This window comes from Oryzias melastigma, linkage group LG2, assembly GCF_002922805.2.
Source record: "Oryzias melastigma strain HK-1 linkage group LG2, ASM292280v2, whole genome shotgun sequence".
In the NCBI taxonomy this organism is placed as follows: domain Eukaryota; kingdom Metazoa; phylum Chordata; class Actinopteri; order Beloniformes; family Adrianichthyidae; genus Oryzias; species Oryzias melastigma.
Genome location: NC_050513.1, coordinates 10021884 through 10029277, shown reverse-complemented (window position 1 = coordinate 10029277; position 7394 = coordinate 10021884). Strand labels below are relative to the sequence as shown.

At 39.5% G+C, this 7394-nt stretch overlaps 1 protein-coding gene across 1 annotated transcript in view; it reads left to right on the top strand.

Annotated features, from left to right (window-relative positions):
* Positions 1-464: 464 nt before the first annotated feature.
* LOC112160051 (beta-1,3-galactosyltransferase 1) overlaps positions 465-7394 on the top strand; it is a 175429-nt gene continuing 168499 nt past the window's right edge. The window contains exon 1 of the mRNA XM_024294384.2: positions 465-585. The gene's annotated coding sequence lies outside the window, so the exon portion shown is untranslated. The remainder of the gene's footprint in view (positions 586-7394) is intronic.

The following is a 7394-nucleotide window of genomic DNA, read 5'->3' as shown; positions in this document are numbered from 1 at the left end:
TTTTATGGATTAAATACAGGTAACTATTGTTCCACACTAAACAGTTGTTTGGATCCAATGTAAAGTTGCTCCCTGGAACCTGCCTCTAGTGGTCATTTAAGAAACGGCAGCCTCCAATTTAGGAATGGAGGGAGTGGGGCTCCCTAACAAGGGCGTAGCCTAAAGGGAAAAGCACAAACTGGAAAAATTAGGACCAGGAAGGAAATAAGGTGGAAGAAATGACCCATTTCCTGCAGGCACCCTACTTAGGACCTGTAATAAAGTACATATCTTTGTTGGAATTTTTAAAAAAAAAGTGTCTGAGCAAAGCGGGTACCTTTTCCGGCATTAATCTTGCCCCCCTCCCACACAGAAGTGGACTCCTCCATCGTTGAACCCGGACCTTCTTCGCGGTGTCCTTTCACGCGGGCTCGCGGCTCTCTCCCTCCGCGCGAGCCGCGCGCTGATTGGCCGCTCTCCCTCCTCCCTCGCCGAGCTCGCACGAGCGCGGTGTGGCAGGCGGCGCGAGACAGAGGAGCCAGAGGAGGAATCCGCGCGCGTGGAGCGGACGTAGTTTGGAGGAACGGGAGCGGGATGACAGCTAGGGTAGGTGTTCAGTTTGTTTAAAGAATTATAATAAAAACGTTGAGTTTGTGCGACACGGAGCTCCTATGAGGGGTTGTTGTGGGCTCACCATCAACCAGTGTTTTTCTTTTTTTGACCTTTTTTCTTATCTTGTGCTGTGAGAGGGAAGCAGAAACACCGCCTCCTTTAACCCCAATGAACAGGATTATTGCCTTTACATGTGGGTGAAGTTTTTTTCTTTTTTTAAAAAACCCATTGTTGTGCTCTTCCAGCCCTACAGGGATTAATCTAGCTGTTAATCCATGTCATCCAACCCAAACTGGAATAATCCATCAGCCTTCTGTTTCATAGCGTGGGTCGGGTGAATGTCAACACGCCGCCTTCACCATCACTCAGACTCAGCAGCAGAAGTGATGCTGCTGTGGCAGGGAAGGTAAAAGTCGTCTGCGTCCGAAAATCCCCTCTAGTGACACGTCTCCCTCCTACAGGTCTGATCCTCCTGCATCCATACCGTTCCAGATCTTCCGGAGCCAAATCCATCCCCACCTGCTTTACATTTTCAGTCTGTCAGAACCCCTAGTGTCAGCAGGAGTGAGGGTGGAGGGGTTAAAGAGGGAAAACTATGTTTGGCGTCGGAATTGTCCGCCAGTAATCTCCTCCGACTCGGAACGCAGAGATTTATTAGAAGTTTTGACAATAGATTAGGGAGTTTGGAAGTGGGGGATTAGACCAAATCCCATTTTGATGGATGTCATTTTGCCCTTTCATAATCTCGTTTTTTTGGTTTTTAGAATCCGGTTGGAGCTTGGAAACGGACATTATTCCGAAATTTGAGATGTTTACATGGAATCGTTTTTTGTTTTTCCTGCTTTAAAAGCCCTCCAGGCAACAGTTGGATTTAATTCTATCACATTCCGGTTCTGGAAGTAATTTTGATTAAGTAGATCCAAGAAGTTTAGTAGAAAACACATTGTGGATTACAGACTATCAACTCATCTGGAGCAGAAATCCGTCCAAGCTTTTGACATGTGAAGACGGTTAAAAGGAAAGCTGTCGGTTCGGATCGCCTCGTCGCCGCTGTGTTGTGATGCCGTTTCGTTGCCTCTGGGGGGAAGAGAACTTCTCACATAGGGATCGCTTTTCCCGTCAAGTGACAGCTGTGTGTGTGTTTTTTCCATAATCTTCTCTCCGAGCCGCCAGTTTATGAAGACCATCACTTTGAATTTGGACCATTTTCCTTTCATGAGTTTGGTGTGGATGCTCGCTCTGCTGCTTCTCTCTCCTAGAGGGGAGAGTTTGTTTTGACACCTTCTGGAAGTGACAGGAACTGCATCTGATGTGCTACCGTTGAGAGATCCAATGATTTGTGGGGGGAAAAAAAAGATTTTTTGTTGTCATCCTTAAACTGGTTTTGAGGTCTTTTCTATTTTTTTGTAGCTTTTTGTTTTTCCGAACGACCCAAAGTTCTGTTGTGTTCTGGAGCTACGTTGACGTGGCGCCTTAGCTTGATGAAGTTCAGCGCCTAAAAACAAAAAAATCTTGTTAATCTCTTAAAGTTAAAGTTCCACTATTTGTCACGCACCAAGGTGTGTGAAATTTGTTCTCCGCATTTGGCCCATCCCCTTGGGGAGCGGTGAGCTGCAGACACAGCCGCGCTCGGGAACCATTTGGTGGGTTAACCCCCCAGTCCAACTCCTTAGTGCTGAGTGTCAAGCAGGGAGGCACTGGGTCCCATTTTTAGAGTCTTTGGTATGACTCGGCCAGGATTGGAACCCACGACCTTCCAATCTCAGGGCGGACACTCTACCACAAGGCCACTGATTTAATCAAATATAAATTTTTTAAAGTTCTTTACGAACTTTTTGCCAATCAGTAGCTAACAATCTTGAATCACTTATAGATAAATAATATTGTTTTACACTTTAAAATTCATCCAGATTTTTATGCTATCGCACTTAATTTTTTGGGACTTTTTATTAGGTTCATAATGGATTTCAATGAGTGGAAGTTCCAAAGCTAAGAGATCGGAAGCATTTCTTGTTTTGGTAATTTGACGTAGGGTTTGGGCGATAAATCGATTTCAATGATAAATTGGAGTTTGTTGATGAAGATGAACCTTATTTTTGCTTTCTTAGGCTTCCACCACACGCAGACATGAAAATGACTGCTAGCAAAAGTAGCTTCTTCCCAAAACGTAAACATTTTCTTTAGTGTTATGGAACTGGTTTTGGTATTGTGACTTCCGACTTAAAGCAGCAAAATGCTAAATCTGTTTGGATAATAACGTGGGAGTTCGACAAATTTGTTTCAACACCTGAAAGATAGTCTGTCGGGTGCAAAAAAGGGGTTTTCTGACGTGATGCTAAAGCTAGCTCTAGCTAGCATTGTTTAACAGTGTTTAGTTCTAAAGCAGAGGTTAAAATAAAATAGATCTGGTATTTATATATTTTTGTTAAATAAAGTAAAGGAAATAAGAAAAAAAACGACAGAAATCAGAAATCTAATTTAATTAAAAAAAAGAACAATCTTTTTTTGGCCATATTATCCAGCCCTAAGTTGGTGTTTTTCTAATTATAATGTATTATCTCTCTCAACTCGCTGTTTAGCTAATTTAGCATTTTCTGTGTAATCCGAATGCTCCTGTAGTTTGTGTACTTTTACCAGTACTTAAGTAAATTAGTACTTTTAATTACATATTTTTCATATGTTATATTACATTTTTTAGGCTCTGTTGACTGTTTTCCTCATCAACACACTTAGTATCTCATAGAAAGTGTATGTTCTTAGCTTATTCTCCTCACCTGAAGTCAGTTAACCCTCGTTATGGGGTCCAGACGACCCCACCCTTACATTGATGTGTGATCCCCTCCCATAAAGATGGACAAAGGTGGACAGGATTTTATGTTTGCCATGCCACCAGTGTAGATGAAAAATCCTTGAACAAAAAAAAAAAAGTTCAGCGCGGTGTCTTGTGGGGTCCAGATGACCCCACTTTTTACGTGAACGTAGGTAGGCTAGCACACAGGATAAATAGTATAAATAATTAATTAATGCAGACATAAATATGACCAATAAATGTAACTTTATATGCTCCAAAAAGATGTACTTTAAAATAAATATGCAATTCCAGCAAAACTCTGTCATACGATTCAGGCCAGAACAGTAATTATTAAATATTGCAGTTCATCTATTTTACCACTAGGGGCGGTTTGCACAAAATAGCAATTTTACCCAACTTTACACCAATAATGAACCAATATACATTCTAGTTTCAGAATCTTTTTGATATTTATTTATTATTTATATCAACTGTGAGGGAGTTGATACATTTTTAAATATATTTCTATGAGTCATTTTGATTTTTAGTTGACCTTCAAATGTGCACATTTTTAGATATTTTTAATTGGCAAGTGGTTGGTTCAATAGATGAACCAAAATAAGGTTCCAACCTTACTTTGTTCTGCCCCTTTGGCGTTGAGTTTAAAGAAAAAAAGTCAACACTGGTTGATGCGCCTTTTCTACTGCGGGCCTCATTCTGTCTTTGCAGACCCCAGTGGGTCACTGACTATCCATCCTGTATAGTAAATGTCAGTGGTTCCTGCATATTCTGTGTGTACGCTCTCAAAAAGGTTGGTGGTTAGAGTACCCCACAGTCCCTAAAGTGACATTCAACGAGTGCACATATTTAGTTAACCTGGTCACCGTAACATTGCATAAATAATAGGAGCTGATTAAAACTTGGTGTGTTTGTATGACCTTAAGATGACTCCATAAAATGGTGCATTCATGAACGGCTTAGAATAAACCCCAGAAACTCCTAGGCACAAAAATGATCAACAATGGTGCAAATGAGGCTTTACAAGATATACACGCAAATGCCAATTTATCGGAGTCTCAACTGAGGCTTATTTAGTGGGGCACAAAGGGAGCGGTTTTGCCATTTCTCTCTGACATTTTGACCAAATCTTGTTGCAGACATCTCTCTTAGACCTCAGGACATTGTCTACTTGTGTCAAAATCTGTCTTCCGTGACAGCCTGCACCCACAATTCCGTGCAACACAAAGCAGTTTTTGATCTTCCCTATTTCTGAGATTAGTAGTTGTGGAGGAACTAAGTTTGAGGTTTATGGAAGGCCTTATCGTGTTTTAAAAGAAACATGTTCTTAGACTGATTTATCTGCTCGAAATAATAATAGTTCAGTGGTTCCAATTTGTTGTAGGTGGTACATGCTGTCAAAACAAGAGGCTGAGTCTTATCGTCGCCACTGAGGTGTTGTTCTTACAGTTTATTACAGATTATTGATTTAAATGCTAAAAAACGTTGTTTACCTCTGGATTGCACTCCTTAAACATAATAACTAGAGTTTCTGCATGTCCTAACCCTTAGATACATGGCCTGCCAATACCTCCATGTCCACGAATGGGGTAAAATGTGACCAATCAATACATTTTCACAATAAACTCAAGAAATGTATTTAAGTTTGATTAGAAAAGAGGATTTTTTTAAATCATATTTTGATCAACGAAATATATATATTTTTTTATATTGACATAGTGCTACAAAACAACAAATCTGGTATCAAAAAATATCTCAACCCATTGTGTGTTACTGTTTGACTATGGAAGACAAACAGAGAAAGAGACATTGTCGACGCAGACTTACACATGCAAATAGTGCTGCCACAAACGATTATTTTAATAGTCGACTAATCACAGATTATTTTTTTTGATTAGTCGACTAATCGGGTCATGGGCAAACTGGATGTAAAGGACACATTTTGACCACCATTAGCTTTAAACTGACTAAAAACTAGATTTATACCTACGATAATGCTAGTGTGAATGCTGTAAGCTGAATTTGGCTGCTGAAAATGCTAGTGCTGATAGCTGAAAACAGTGCTGAAATTGATAGATAAAAATGTGAAGTTGATAGCTGAAAACGCTGAACTCGATAGCCTGCTAAAATATTAGCTAAATGCCAAATTAGCCTAAAAAAACGGAAAAAAGCCCAAGTTAGCCAAAATAGTTAGCATGTAGCTGAAATATTAGCTAAACTCCAAATTAGCTTATAAAACTGAAAAATGCCTAAATTAGAAAAAAACAGCTAGTATGTAGCTGAAATACTAGCTAAACTCCAAAACAGCCTAAAAAACAAAACAAAAAAAACAGAATTAGCAAAAATAGCTAGCATGTAGCTGGAATATTAGCCAAACTCCAAAATAGCCTAAAAACTGAAAAATGCCTAAATTAGAAAAAAAACAGCTAGAATGTAGCTGAAATATTAGCTAAACTCCAAAATAGCCTTGAAAACAAAAAATCTCGAATTAGCATAAACAGCTAGCATGTAGCTGAAATATTAGCTAAACTCCAAATTAGCCTAAAAAAACCTTAATAAATGCCAAAAACAGTCCAAAAAGTTAGAAAAATGCCCAATATAACTTTCAACTTTACTACACACTGACTACATAAAGTAACGACTAATCGACTATTAAATTAGTCGTTGACCTTTTTAATAGTCGATTAGTCGTCGATTAGTCGGCTAATTGTAGCAGTCCTCCATGCGAACGTCTTCTTCTTTCTGGATTTGTGCAGCTCTTACTTAAAAATGCAATAACCTCATGTAACAAACATGTTTTCTGAGGAGTAGCCTGGAGTTTAAAAATATATATACTTTAATTTCAAAGAATTTAAAGAGTAACAACCTATAGGGGTCACTTTTGACCCCACTTATGCATCAAAGAGTTACATATCGTCAGACCTTTTGATCCCACTTAGTTTGAATAAAACTCCCACATTTGTACATTTATATTCATCTCACGTTAAACCACCTTTGCTTCTTTCCTTTTTTTGATTTTAGCTTGGTAACTGGAGCTAAAAAGAAAAAAACCTTTGGATCCAGGAGTTCAGTAAATTTGGCTAAACCACTTTAGTTTGTATTTGCACTACTAGAAAGAATTAAGCATCTTTTTCTCTGAAATCGCTCAGTTCTCAGTGGGTTGTGAGGTCTCCTTACATCCCCTGGACATCCAATCAGGCTGAAATATGCTTCCTCGCTTTATTTGCATCAGTTAGGATCGCTGTTGCAAAAGCAACGAGAGGTCATTTCAAGATGACACGCACCTCTGAGTAACGGGAAGCGATGCGTGTTTCAAAGAAGCTCAATGTGAAGAATCACATTAGCCGCTGACGCTCCGATTTAACCTTTGAAACCCGAAGAAACACAGCGAGCCCGGCTGATCCGCCAGGATTGGAGTAGAAGCCCTCTTCTTTTGCTCTTTGACTGTGAGAGAGGGGAGAGATTTAGCAAATCTATGGCAACTCTCAAAGCGAGGGATCTGCATGGTCGTGAGAACCACGGTTTTCGAGCTTCAGTTTAAACCCCCTCCTCACTAACCGTAAACCAGAAATTGATACACCTCAGCTTAGGAGAGAGACTAGTAGCAACATCACATGACTTTCAGCTTGTACGTGTCCCATATATTGCTTTACTCCTAGTGGGGCCAGTGTACTCTTAAGGAAGAATTGTGTTCATTTTTTAGATGTATACTATAGGGAAAAAAGTATTTTGTAAGTATTGGGTCTTGACTATTTCAAGGGCTTCAACATCTGGATTTATGCTTTTTTGTTGTTCATAAGTCTGTTTTTAATATGCAACTTAAATCCAACTTGACCAAATGGTTAGAGTCACTGGCTGAAGTCGTGGGAGGGGTAGAATCACTGGCTGCAGCTGGATTTTTGGGGATTAAAAAGCATTTTAAGTTGTTAAAATGGGAAAATATGAGTTTTAGTCATTAGGTGCATTTATTTAAGTGGTAGTGGGGTAAGAAGGA